The sequence below is a fragment of the Kryptolebias marmoratus genome, linkage group LG16 (assembly GCF_001649575.2).
Source record: "Kryptolebias marmoratus isolate JLee-2015 linkage group LG16, ASM164957v2, whole genome shotgun sequence".
NCBI classification, from domain to species: Eukaryota; Metazoa; Chordata; class Actinopteri; order Cyprinodontiformes; family Rivulidae; genus Kryptolebias; species Kryptolebias marmoratus.
Genome location: NC_051445.1, coordinates 17,683,144 through 17,697,619, shown reverse-complemented (window position 1 = coordinate 17,697,619; position 14,476 = coordinate 17,683,144). Strand labels below are relative to the sequence as shown.

The following is a 14,476-nucleotide window of genomic DNA, read 5'->3' as shown; positions in this document are numbered from 1 at the left end:
AATTATTTGTATACTTCTATTTTGCATGTTTGTATACAGTCCAGTCGGTAATGCAGGTAATTACTTCACAGAGGCAGTAAACACAGTTGAAGTAACCTTAGAGATAATTAGTATATATTGCCACTAAAACCCACATTAGAATAGTGCCTTACCTGTGCAATTCAATTCCCTCAGTACATTCTTATTGTAGAGGTCTGGACTCAGTGAGGAATTCCGCAGTGTTAATTAAACCGTCTGTCTTGGAGAGAATTAAGGTCGTGATCTCCCAGACCTCACTACTCCCACACTCCCTGAAAAGAAAAGAGAGAAGAAAGGAGACTTAATGAAGGAGTAAAAAGATGAAATGGCTTAATGAAGCGCCTAACGAGGCCTGCGGCCGTTTAATAAGGGCTTATTACGGCTTAATTAGAGCAATAATCCAGCTTGTTTGGAGTCATTCATTGTTGACTTGTGGCTTGATTGGGGTTTTTATGGCAACTGGATCAACAAGGAAGAGCTGACATTCCAGAAGGCATAAGACAATCTCAACAGTACGTCTGTCTGTTTGAATCTGTTGTAATGGCTTCCAAAACTGATTTGGCAACTGCGTTACAGGATGCTCCCAATCACTGAAGACCTGCTTTCCTCAGATAATTTGATTTCAGTTCAGTTATGTAGACCCAATTCACAACAAAAGTCATCTCTAAAGAAATACTAAAGAAACAAATCCAAATCATAAATCCAATTCTGATCCAGATTCAAATCCAATTACAGTCAATTCATTCATAACATTACAATACATCTACATATAGTACACTCTAAAATGGCAATTAGTAAAAGTTGTCTATCTAATGAAGCCAGCAGATTGCGTCAAAACTTAATTTTGCCGTTATGCCCCATCCTGAGTAGCACATTAGTGACAGCGGAGGGGAACGACTCACTTTTAACAGGAAGAAACCTCTAACAGAACCTGGCTCAAGATGAGTGGCCATCTGCTTTAACAAGCAGAGGGTTGAGTGTATAGGAAAGAGACAGACAAACATAGTAAGTACTGGTTCAGGTGTGGTTTCTATAGGCACAAAAACAAAGAAAAACAGATGTCAATGGCAGCAATAATTTCATGTACAGACATGTACAGGGGAGAGAGTAAACTAAAGTGAGGAAATGTGGTCAGGATGTCCTCCAGCAGTCTATGCTTATAGCAGCATAATTTAGGGATAGCTCAGGAAACCTAAGTCAACCCTGACTATAGGATTTAATTGAAAGGGAAGGTATTAAACCTGTCTTAGAAATAGACAAGATGTCAGTTTCATGGACAGAAACTGGAAGTTGGTTTGACAAGAGAGGAGCCTGAGAACTGAATGCTCTTCCTCCTATTCTACTTTTATAAACTCTAGGAACAACAATAAACCTGCAGTCAGTCTAAGAGGGAAGTGCTCTGTTAGGAAAATGTGGAACAATAAAATCTTTAATATAAGTTGGAGCTTGGTTGTTGAGAGCTTTGTATGTTAGAAGTAAGTTTTAAATTCTATTCTTTATGGGAAATTAATGGAGAGATGCTAAAATTGGAGAAATAGAATTTCTATCCACCATCCTGTTCACACATTCTCCTAACTTCTTTAAACTTTGGAGAGCTCAACCATGTGGACATTACCCATGTTTACACAAAGTGATTTTTTACGTTTTCTCATAGTTTATAGAATCTACAGTTTACTGATGAATTGCACAAGGATGTGACTACAAACAGTTACTTGTTATAAAATCATGCAGTTGGCTCTGTTACACTTTTAAGCTGATGAGGCACATGGTTCACTTACCCTGTGATTCATTTAATAGATTATTCACCCATTGAAATCACAACAATGCACAGTGTTGTATTTCTATAACCAATAGCATGACTAAGATGAGTCACAAACTGTGTATTGTGCCTTGGGGAACCCAAAAAAAAACCCTGTCAACTACAGAGAACACGTGACGCATCAAATTTTCATTAATCATACAAAGACCCCATCACTTTTTTGAGGACTGAGTCAGTCTCAGCATCTGCTGCATGAAGCTGGTGTTTGGATGCTAAACATTTTCCTCATGTCTTAAGTTTTTGTCTTTGTCTGAAAGATTCACGATACCAGTGATTCAGGATGTTAACATCCATATATTACCGCAAGCTTTATGGACTCTACAATAGCTATTGTTGGACAATAAAGAGAGAACAAAACAGGAGAAATGCCAAAGAGAATCAAGTGTCCTCTGTTCTACTTTTTTATTAGCTTTGTGAAAAATAAAAGGAAACATAAATGAACGTTTATGAAAAGACATGCATGTAAAGTGTTTTCCCAATGACTTCAGTGATGATCTAAATAAACTTGTAGTGATAACTCTAATGAAAATCTATGAACAGGTAATTCTAATTGGATTGTGTGGTTAGTTGGAATGGGGTCAAGACCAAAGTGAATTGCTGCCGCTTTTTGTACTTTCAAATAATCATAAAAATCTAAGGAATAGCTATAAATGTTTTGAGGTCAGAATTATTTTAAGGTGGCAGAACTGTGACTAGCCATTAGCTTGTCACTCCAGTCAGAACTAATATTTAGTTTGTCAGCTTGACTTTGCTCAAACAGCTGTCTTCAACAGGTAAAAGATAAATCGTCATAACCTTTCCACAGAACGCCACTTCAAATAATCTGAACAATTGCTTTAACATCACAGACTTCTTCATTCATCGCAAAATCTAACAGTGAGCATACCCTCTCAGCTCTCAGGTTTTTATAGTAGTTGTGTCATATAGATATTTTGTAAGTCAGCATCTAGTTCCCATTATGGGAAAAACAAAGTAACAGAGCAGGGAAAGTGCCTTAAGCTGAAAAGTGTGTATTTGTGGGTTGGTTTTTGGCCAAAATCAATCCAAAGACCTGTAAAAGCTTTCAGAGATTCATAGAAAGAAGCTGTCAAATGTACAAGATAGTGTATGAGGTTGAAGTTGCAGACTTTGCCTTCTTTGGATAAGATTAGCTCAGTCAATACCTGGATGAGTCAGCTACAAATAAGCATGTGTGCACAATCCGTACAAACTGATGCATAAATTGGAACAAGATAACACCATCCTGCTTGATTTACTTGATTTTCTGTAGAAACTCTTCTACTTCTATAGACTGTGTGTGTGTGTGTGCCTGCATGCATGAATTTTCCACTGGTATTTGTAAGATTATATTTGTTGTTGTTCCACAGTGCCACATCCTCTACCACACAGACACTCACACCCACATTTGCTTTCTGCTTAGAAAGTCACTGACACCTAACAAACACACACCTTTCTAACACCATGGTAATGATTTCCCACCAGGCTGTCACTTTCAGGATGCTAAACCTGGAGTTTTACACACATCACATATGAGATAGTTGGCAATAACCCAAACAGTACGACTCATTTGCCTCTAGCGTTTGTATGGCCTCTGTCATAATCTGTGTTTGATTGGTGTTTTTTGTTGTGATTGATTACTGTTTTGTTTTATTATTGTTTTTATCTTGATTTTCTGTTTCAATTTTTGAGATCCCTTGTGTTCAGTTTGTCTCTCTGTGTTACCAGTTATTCTCATTGCATTTCTTCTCTCAGCCCTGCTTCTCAGTCCTGCCCCTCATCTCACACCTGTTACTTGTAATCATTAGACTCAGCTGTTACCACTTACCTCACTACACCCTCAGTACTTAGACTCTGGCTGGCTCTCTCACTGTTTTTTCTGGGTGCCTTGTGATTTAGTTTCTTTGCATTTAGTATTTTGCAGCCACATCAAACTTTTTTTTGCAAATAAACTCCTTTTTTCATCAGCTTTTTGTTTTCAAAAGTAAATCTTAAGTTTCTTTGAGTCCTTCATGTGGTCTGCATCCTTGGGTCCTTCCTACACAAAACAAGACAGACTCACAAGTGGACCCACCAGGCTCCTAGTTCTTTGAGAACCCGTTCCTTGCAGAGGTATCTCCCATGGAACTTCTCATTATCAACAAACATCACTGCTTTTATGACTTCCCGCAACATACATGTAATATTGAAGGACTACCTACCTCATCACAGAAAATATTATTCTTTTCCAAACACAGACTGTTAACAGAAATTCATCTCCTGAAGGGAGAAAAGCTCACTTCTTCCGCCTCCAACCACAGAATTCAGCCACCCCTCTTGAGCTGAGCCACCCTCCAGAGTTCTGTCACTTAAAGTCACACATTGTCGCCATTGTGAGGCTATCCCCTTTGGTGCCCCTACCTCTACTCATCTGAGCCATCTCCCAACCTCCATGTTATCACTGCACCCAAGATCCATGCCGTCTCAGTACCCGAGCTCAACGACATCTACCACCCCTGAGCATCATGCCACCACCATTCTGTTCTTGACCAGAGAGAGAGAGACCCCTTGTTCCATTGTGCTACATCCAAACTCATCGTCTGTGCTGTAGCTCCAACTGAGCCCACCAGTTGCCTGGACATTGACACCTCTTAGGTCTCCAAGAGGGTTCTGTCGAATGCTGATGCCTCTCACATCCCCAAGAGGTCCCGCTGGGTGCTGACATGTCTCTGCTGCCTCCAGTTTCTGAAAGGGTAACAGTTCATCTCCGCCTCTAGCTTCAGTCTCTGGGAGGATTGTGATTAGTTTTTTGTATTTAGTATATTGCTGCTTAGTCACCTTTTTGTTTTCTATATTAAATCTTAGTTTTCTTTAAGTCCTTTGCTTGGTCTCCATCGTTGGGTCATTACTAGGAAAAACCTGACAGTTTGTAGGTGACAGGATGTTAACCTGGAGCCCTTCAGTGTTGTTAGAATGTTTCATATGCCTTTGATTTTGCACCTCTTATGATAAAACCTAATGCTGAACTGCCACCATTTCAGCCGCTGAGCAAACTGAAGTCACGCTCTAGGGGCTTATTAAGCAATCTTATCCTTGGGACATCACACACAGATAAATGACAACATTTCATAAAGACTGTTTGAATCCTTCCAGTCACAGTCCATAGATCAGGTCTCTGGTTTGTCTGCCACTCAGCTAACATAAAATCCCTTTATTCATTTCCAAAACGCCAAACAGCTGATGACTCCTATGGCAGTGCCAACAATTCCCATCAGTGTCATGCACTGTGCACCATCTAGACACATGTCAGTTTTATGTCAGAGGGATTACAGATGGCACTTATTGTTCAGCTGTGCGTGAATAATGTCAACAAAGATTCACACAAAGAAGCAGCTGAGAATTCCAGCAAAGAAGCCAACACATCGCATCATTTACAAACCATTTCCCTTCTCCTCATCTGTCACTTGTACACCTTCATAAAAATAATTAAAATAATTCTAACTGGCCTTTGAATCTATGAGTCATTATGATACTGAATTTGAGCTTTAAGTGGTGAAATTGTTGGTGATGTTCATCAGTGCAGTGATTATGGTAGTGGTGATGATGATGTAATCTTTAACAGTTTTACCTTTTTTAATTTGGTAATGTGAACATATCAGTACTTATCTTTTGATAATGCTGTAAGGAAGTAGTATTTACATGACACTGACTATTTTCGCATTTTAAAATATTCACTGAATTTGCCTAATAATTTGGGGTAAAAAACTTACCTATAAATATTGCCATAAAACCATCATATAAAGGTGACAAATGATGTTTCATTTGAGGCCCTGTGTACACTACTCTGACACTACTCTGGATACTTTTAAAAACAGAGATTTTCTACTGCATTTGCACCTCTCAGACAAACACATACAGTTTTTCATGAAAAAGAAAAGAGATTTTCATGAATGCTTTCCAAAGTGGAGATTTTTATTTCAGTTAAAAGGTGAGAGGTGAGGTACACCCCAGACATGTCATCAGTTTATCATAGAACCAATACCATACATGCACAAACTTACTTAAAAGGTCAAGTTAGAGTGTTCAATCCACAGAAAATGCATGTTTTTAGACACTGGAAAGAAGTTGAAGTACCCGTGGGAAACCAACACATGTACAGGGAGAACAAACTGCATAAAGACCGGTTAAGGCAAACCAAGGTTTGAAGCAACATTCATAAACCAGCTAATTATATTCTTATCATTAACATGCCTTTTGTTAGAAAGTAAAACAAACACACCATCTGATTTAAGAATAAACTCCAATTTAATTTTGCTTTAGTTTTTGCTGAACTTTCAACGCATTTTCTCAACCCTTCACATATGATCAGTCAACTCCTAGTAACACAATGATTAGCCAATTACCTGTAGTCTTTTAGCAATCATGGATGAGATTTAAAGTTTAAGAACTAAATTGGATTGGCAAATCCCGAGAAGTGTGCGAGTAGACAAATGTGCTTTCAGCCAGGGCTTTTGAGTTGCCTGACTTGTCTGTTATTGTTAGTCTTTCTTTTAGATATTTTGCCTTCAGTTGTTCAAAAAGTGGCTCAAATCCACTGTTTCTGTATTAAAATCAAATGCCAACAAAACACCTTTTCATTCTGCACCAGGTTCCTTTATTTTCCAGGTTACTCTGGTTGTCTTTATGCACTTGGCTGTGTTCTAACAGCATCAGTTATGTAATTGGAGAGAGCTCTGTTGAAAAATATTGTTAAATTCTAACATCAAGGTAATTTGACCAAGTGTTCATATGTGGAAGGTTGGAAGAATGGATTGAAATTTAACCTTCAGACAGAAGATGATCAGTAAAAAAATCCAAAAACTATTAGGTTTCAAGTGAGTTACCAGTGTTTTGTTAAAAAAAAAAGCCCACATACCTTAGACAATTCTACCTTGCTGACCTGCTGCTTAGAAACCATCCATCTTACATTGCATTGCTCAGCACTGATGAGACACTATGATCACAGGTTTTATTCTTGACTAAAGGAAATATTTCAACATGCTCAATTTTCTATTCTGAAAGAACTTTTTGCTCTCTCAAAAAAAACACTTTTCACTGTGGTAGTTTCCATTGTTTTCATACTTAAATGTTCACTCATTTCCAAAGACTCCCTCCTATTTTTCAGTTCCGCTCCTGTTTGTCAAACAGTAGACTGTCACACATGCACTAATCTTCTTGATTATTACTGCTGAACTGACAACACATGCAAAAAAAGCTTTTCCTGTAACCTTTCAGTATTACCCTGACTTTATTGTGTATCTTTCCACACCTGCTTTTAATTCTTTTTGACGGACAAAACTGATAAGCCCACCTAAAAAGGAGGTATCTGTAACTCTGTTTTCCATTTGTTTCAGCTGTTTTGAACGATTCCACCCATTTCCTTCGCTCTCCCAGCGACTCCCGTGTGTGTTCAAATATATCCAGATTTACACAGGGCATGATGTCATTTTGACTGTGGGGTTTTCCCACATTTGTGGCTCAGCTGATAACACATGTGGTGGAAAACTGTTAAAACACATGGGTGTGTAGCAGCTCCAAACTCCTAACCCATATCAACCTTCCATGAGAATCAGTGCAAGGAGGGGACTTGGCAAAGAAAACAGGGCTATTTCCCCCCTGTGAGCAACCAGCAGCTTTAAAATCTAACAAGATTTTGATTACATCGGCTAAATGCTACAGTAAAGTAGCTCATGTTGTTGCAGGCAATTAAAGCTGTGCCTTACTTCATAAAACCTATAAAAACATTTCATACCTAGCTGATTTACAGAAGTACAAGGGATGCTTGAACAAACCTGTAGAGTTAAATCCACATTCTTGGTGTTTGAGCACTGACATGAATGTTAGGAGTACTTGTGCAACTCATCAGCAGTGCTGTGCAAACCAAAAAATGCCCCACCAAAACCCAGCAACAAAACAGACAGTATTAAATAAATATATGCTTTCGGGCTTGGTAATTAAACATGCATATAAGGAGATTTTTAAAACACCATTTATTTTATGTAGCCTGTACATCTTTTCTACTTACACTAGAGCTAAACAAAACCTGCTACAGTAAAAAAAAGTATTGTCTCAATTAGCCCCTTAACAAACTGAATATAAAAGTAATCGTGTGTTAAGCAGTAGGTGGTTACAGAGAAGTATAGTTAAGTCCCACGGGCAACTCACATGTGAGACTCAGCAGTTATGAACCCTCCAGAGGAAGTTGGACTTGTTTGTGAAGGAAATGACATCATGGGGCTCGGCTCCAGACAATGACTTCATGCTGACCAGATAATAGCTGGGAAAAGGGCAGAGAGAGCAGTGTTTACACGGATCATATGTACAGATAAAAGGTTAACAAGTGCAATGAAGTTATTTTAATCCTTAAAATTGAAAACTTTTTGCTCTATACATTTGGAAAGTAATTGCTAATTATCACTGGTTAATTTCAGTTTGGTAATGTTACGGTTGTTTGTATGAGATTTATGATTATTGTAGACAAAATATTATAGTAAATATGTGCACTGAATACGAGAAGAATGCAGAAAAATAGATTTAAAAGCTGCATCTTCAGTGAATAACAGATGATTCTGTTGTTCAAAATCACATTTCTGTTGTCCCCATCTTTGAATAAAACTTATGGTTGCAGCAAAGAACAAAAGCAATAATAAGCAAAAAATGCATATTTGAACAAAAACACTATGTAAGAAGTTCTAGAATTAATAAGAGGTGCTCCTAAAAAAGAGAGAGAAGAAATAGGCGTGTACGGCTAAATTTACACTACAACAGATTTTTTTTTATTTTCAGAAACTCCTATTTTCAAAAGATCTCATCCATATGCACATACAGTTTTAACTTTACCATTTAAACCCTTTAACTTTGATTATAATTGTTTGGATATGCTGTTAATGTGGATGTGCTGGTCACCTAGTCGCACTGTGTATTTCAGCAATTTAATCAAAATCAGTCAGTTTTTTTAAATAAACAGAGACACAAATATACACTTGAAAACATATTCTGAGTATTTTAGACAGGGTCTAAGTGACTGGGGTATATAAAACAATTATTTACATAATTCAAATCTAATGTTTTGTTGATTCCTCTATCTACCCCAACCTCCTTTTGGTGTCTTTGCTGATTTTATCTTTTATACTTCTGGTCTTTAAAACATAAGGCTTTAGCTACACAAATAATACACAGAAAACAACAATAAAGATTTCTTTGCACTGTGTGATGAAAATGTTTAGCAACATCCTCTTCTCTGATGCTATCTGTAGATTAAAGTTTTAAAAAATCCAAGAAAGCTAGAAATCATTCTTTAACATTTGGTAAAACATTCTGTTCTTATTCTGTAGTGGTGAAGAGATTTGATATGTGTGAATATCTTTAGGTTTTTTGGCCAACCTCATTTTAGTTTTAGATGAATTAGAGTTTAATAAACAAGATTTGTGGTAACATTTTTCAAAGGCAAACAATATATTCCCTTTGTTGTGTTGCACTGTTTTTTTTTTTTTCTTTCAATGTTGATATTCCAAACCAACTTACTCCCTCAAGGGACAAATACATCTTTCCAAGACAACATTTGGTTGCTCTGCCCTTTTTATAAACTGCTCTGCGATGGCTTCTAATTGTTCTTGGGACTGGGACAATGTGATTGAAAACAAAAATCCTCAAAAACAGAGAGGAAAAAAACAACTTTTGAGGGGTTTGGAGGAGCTGTTGGACCTCCCAAGAGCAGACCTGGACTCAAGCCCAAAAGCAAAGCTTGATGCTGGGTTATGGATCTTAGAATATTTCCTGGATTGTGAAGCCAGAGAGTCAGAACATGCCTAAGGACAGAAATGAACAAGTAATAATGACTTTGGCTGTATACAAATATCGGGTTTTATGAAAAATTACTTATTTTGGTTACTTATTTTGGATTGAAAGGTATATTGAGACTTAAACTATGATTATTTCCTTTTTCTTAGTAGTTTCTGTTATGAGAAACATATTGTTCCTACATTTTTTCACAAGATTTTGCTAATATAATTAGAAGTCATCTCTCATGGAAACAGAAAAAAATTGTGGGTGTAAACACACACACGCACACATACCCCCCCACCCCCACCCTCTCTCTCACACACACACACACACACACACACACACACACACATACATACATATATACAGCATATAGTATTCCAAGAAATAATCTTTTGGTTTAATATTGATCAAAAGAATAAATATACATATATTTAAAATGTTTACTGACAATGACTAAAATGCCAATAAATGTAATTTGGAATAAAAAACTATCTCAGTTTGCAAAAATAAGTTCAAAAAGGTTGAAGACTTCCATTAAGGTATGTCATGGTTACCACAGTTAAACAAATTGAAATTGCAAAATTCCTCCAGCACTAACTAAAAAATTCTCAGACTAAAGACTTAAGTAAAGTCTGCTATACTATTTTAGTGCTGACAGAAAACTTAGAGACAGTACATAAATTTATCCACAGACATACACATATTTATAAACATATAAGATGGATGGATGGATGGATGGATGGATGGATGGATGGATGGATGGATGGATGGATGGATGGATGGATGGATGGATGGATGGATGGATGGAGATGGGGTCCACTTTGCCTCAAAAACTGTAACTATACCAATACTGGGTTGAAATGAATACCTTTCAGGGAGTTGATTACTCTAAGCAAGCAGATGTTTGCTATGAGATCATTCTATTTTAATAATATGTCTTCAGTCAATTTATGTCACAGAAATTCACTGTATTTCTAATAAAAACAATATTTTCAAAAGCCTATCAAGGATTTTCTTTCCAGGTTTAACGACAAAGAAGTAGAAGGAGTTAATTTACACAAACAGAATGGTCCCATCTGGCCTCATTAGCATACTACATTGCTAATGCTAAGTTTTAATGGTGTGATCATCTCACTAGCTCATTTTCACTGATTTTGTAATGCAAAATTAGCATATTAGAACAACATATTGTCTCTCACTAGCCCAGAGGCTTGATGTATGGTGGTGTCAAATTCCATTTCTGTCTTGAGCTGCAGTTTGAACAATGAACAGAACTATTTATTTAGATACAAAAAGATTGCAAAAAGACCATTTACAAACATGTTTCATTCAATGTAAATGTATTTACATTTTTTATCTGTTTTCAGTCCAAATCAGTCAAACCAATGATGTATTCTGTTGTCAGTATTTATGGCACAATCAAAAAATGTTTTTTGACTAAAATGGTTTTTGGTCACTGAAGCATTTTATCAACAAAACAATTTTACTTCTGGTTTTGAAGCATAGAGTAGCCAAGGGAAACATCTCAGGTGCCAATGTACACACTACCACAAAGCTCCTCCAGAATACAGCACTCTAGTAAGACATAGCATCTTTTTGTGCAGGTGGAAACATAAAATAAAAATGCAAACACTCACAGCAGCCTTTTAATGTTCCTATAAATCACAATGCGCCATAAAATCTAGCATCTAGTTGTAAAGGAATAACTGTGTGACAGGACAGACACAAAGTGTTGCTTACAGACATCAGTTTGTCTAAAATATGACAGAAATCTTATAGCATTAGGTAGCCATAGATGATACAAGCCTAAAGGTTTTCAAATAGAAAGAAAGATAGATAGATAGATAGATAGATAGATAGATAGATAGATAGATAGATAGATAGATAGATAGATAGATAGATAGATAGATAGATAGATAGATAGATAGATAGATAGATAGATAGATAGATAGATAGATAGATAGATAGATAGATAGATAGATAGATAGATAGTGGCCTTGACTCCCACTTGTAGAGGTCTCAGACCACCAGTGGAGCTGATAATAACTCCAGTTATCAAACCAGAAACAAGCTTTCTTCTCAGCCTCTAAGACAGGGGTAGATAGAGTGGGAGACAGGTGGGTAGAGGGGGGAGGCGAGGGGGAGCCTACAAATTTCACCTCCATTCACCTGCTGACATGGCCTCTCAAAGAAACCTTTCATTAGACCTTCTGAGCAGGCAGCTAAGTCTGCCCAATGCTGTCAATTTAGCTGTCATATTACACTAGCTCACTTTCTGCTCTTTCATCTTTGGGATTTTTCATCTCATGATTTTCATTTGGAAGGACTGGCAAAAGAAGTGCATGTGCAAAACTCCTCAGAAGTTGAACCAACTAATACAGCAGTTAGGTGATTTAAGGTCTGCATGGTTAGCCTGAGCACAATGAAATCCTCCTAACAGAAGAAGAACATTAGGAAATTCAAAGAGAATTTTTCATCAATTCATTACTTCTAAAACAGTTTATGTATATATATATACACACACACACACACTTACCTTATGTTATTCTGTTACATTTAACAAAGAAAAAGAAAGTCTAGTGCCAGTCTTTAAACAGGTTGTTGTGCCTAAAATGCATCTTAGTATGGTTTGTTACTTTGTTTATTCATCTTATTTTTAAACAAACATTTCTGAAATTTTGAATTGAGTACACAAAAATATTCTTTTGAATATTTTAAGCAAAACAAGATCAGTCTTTTTGATCTAATATTTTTTGAATGAAGATAGAAAAAACATTCAAACATTTACATAATTTCAGTGATTTCAGGTCTCAAATAACTCCTATTACAGCATCGGTAACATTTTCTATTATTACTCAGCCAGAAGAATGTTTGAGGAGTTTTCTTTTCTTTTTTTTCTTCTATCTTTAGCGAGCATGGGCTCCTCTAAGCAGCTATGCATCCCTCTGAAACTGTAAAAATCAAAAGTGCATCATTCCTTGAAGCAATGCTTATTGCCAGCTGACTTTCATGCCAGAGTTTTATACCAAGATCATCTGATGCTGAGAAATAAGGGAGTTGTAGTATTTTTGGTCACATCTTAAAATAAAATATTACAAAATGTCATGCTCAGAGTATGTGTTGTGAATGACTCTCACCTACTACTGCACCAGGTTTTAGGCCAACATCTCTAAAATTGTCTGAGTTGTAGCTATTTTTTGTGTTTTCTAAAAGTCAGTTTGCCATGGCAGTCATCTAAACTGTATTTGTTTTTGTTGTTGGTCTTTTTTTTTTGTAATTCTAAATATTTTAGACAGAGTTAGTCATTCACAATAAAAAAAAATGACCAGGTTTGTCTGGGTTTTTTTTTCTCTTTTTTTCTCCATGCCACTATATATTTTTCTGATTGCGCTGATTTCTCAATGGAGCCTTTCAGAAGGCGATAATTTAGTCTGCCAACACCCCTTCTGAATCATTAACCTAAGGGAAAGTTCACCAAGCCAGCTTAATTTTTCACATAGTTGTGCAGTGGAAGGACCTCTGGCAGCACACACACATGCAGAGGAATTGGGGGGAAAAAAGGAAAAAAAAAAACAGAGAGAGAGGGCCTCTCAAAGCTTTTGCCTTAAAATAGAGCACATCAACAACATTCAGATATTGATGTAGGACCTGGGAGGATTAGATGGTCTCACTTTCCACAAAACAAGCTCAGACTGCCCTCCTACTTCTAGCAAACTGTGTGAGGCCACCCTCAGATCAAATAGACGCTCTACGTGTAAGGAGAGGACTCAGCAACTTTTTATACAGTCCTGCTCCTCTCTTAATGTTCCCGCCTATGTATTTGCTATACATACCGTTCCGCCTTTTTAATCTATTTTTGAGCATTAATGCAGACTTTAGTTTCTGTTTTCGGAGAGCTGCCCAACTGGGACCAATCTGAGGCAAGAAGACACAGAGGAAACGAGGTGCAAGTGCACACAGCACACCCACCAAGTTCACACACTGGCTCTCTGCCCTGCTTTTACTCAGACTGAACAGATCCGACAACCTGAAGACACCATAAAAACTTCACAGCTTCTCCGTTTCACTGGGCATCTTCCTCCAATAACTCAGGAAGCTCCAGTAACCACCATTCTAATCTATAGTGATATCATCTGCAAATTCAGTTATTTAATCTGACCATGGTTAGTTGATGTAAGGGATTTGAATAGCCCTTAAAGTGATAGCTTAGACCTTTTGAAGTGGGGTTCTGTGGAATGCTTGAAAAATTAGTGGGGCCAAGACCATAGTGGATTTCTACCATCTTAAAGCCACTCTAATCACAAAGGTTCTTACACTACAATCAATTTTGCATTGCACATTTTTTCTACATTAAATTCTGTAGCTACTTGTGAGTGCAAATAGCAGCAGCAGCTTGCTATAGCCTAGTGTCATTTCCAGCAGAAATTTAGTATCTCTGCTGAAATAACAGGATAATGAAAAGTGACAGCGGTGTTACAGTTTGTATCCAGGCATAAAAAGAAAACATGATAACCACGAATGCACCTTTTACTTGTTCTATATGTTTTCATGTCATCTAACTTTCTTTAAATTGATGCTTTTTAAAATTTCTGCTATTTCAAGTGACGCTGGTCAGTAATTTGTCGAGGTTAGTCAGCATCTACTGGAGAAATCTAAATTATTTTGACCTAAATTTGCAGAAAAACTACCACATCAAAGCAGGTATGAGGTGAATGAAGGCTATTGTCCACAAATTCTTAATTATAAAACCCAAAACCGAGACAGAAGGAAACTCAAACATGCACAGAAACAGGCCCAGACAGAGTCTGACCACCCAGGCTGAGAGAGAGAGAGAGAGAG

General features: G+C 37.1%; 1 protein-coding gene across 27 annotated transcripts in view; it reads right to left on the bottom strand.

Moving 5' to 3' along the window:
• The window catches only part of LOC108232288 (piggyBac transposable element-derived protein 4), a 128,820-nt gene that overhangs the window by 66,103 nt on the left and 48,241 nt on the right, over positions 1–14,476 (bottom strand). For all 27 annotated transcript variants that reach the window (XR_005234168.1, XR_001808455.3, XR_005234169.1 and 24 more), the window contains 2 exons: positions 8,018–8,129; positions 153–290 (listed from right to left, as the gene is read on the bottom strand). The gene's annotated coding sequence lies outside the window, so the exon portion shown is untranslated. The remainder of the gene's footprint in view (positions 1–152; positions 291–8,017; positions 8,130–14,476) is intronic.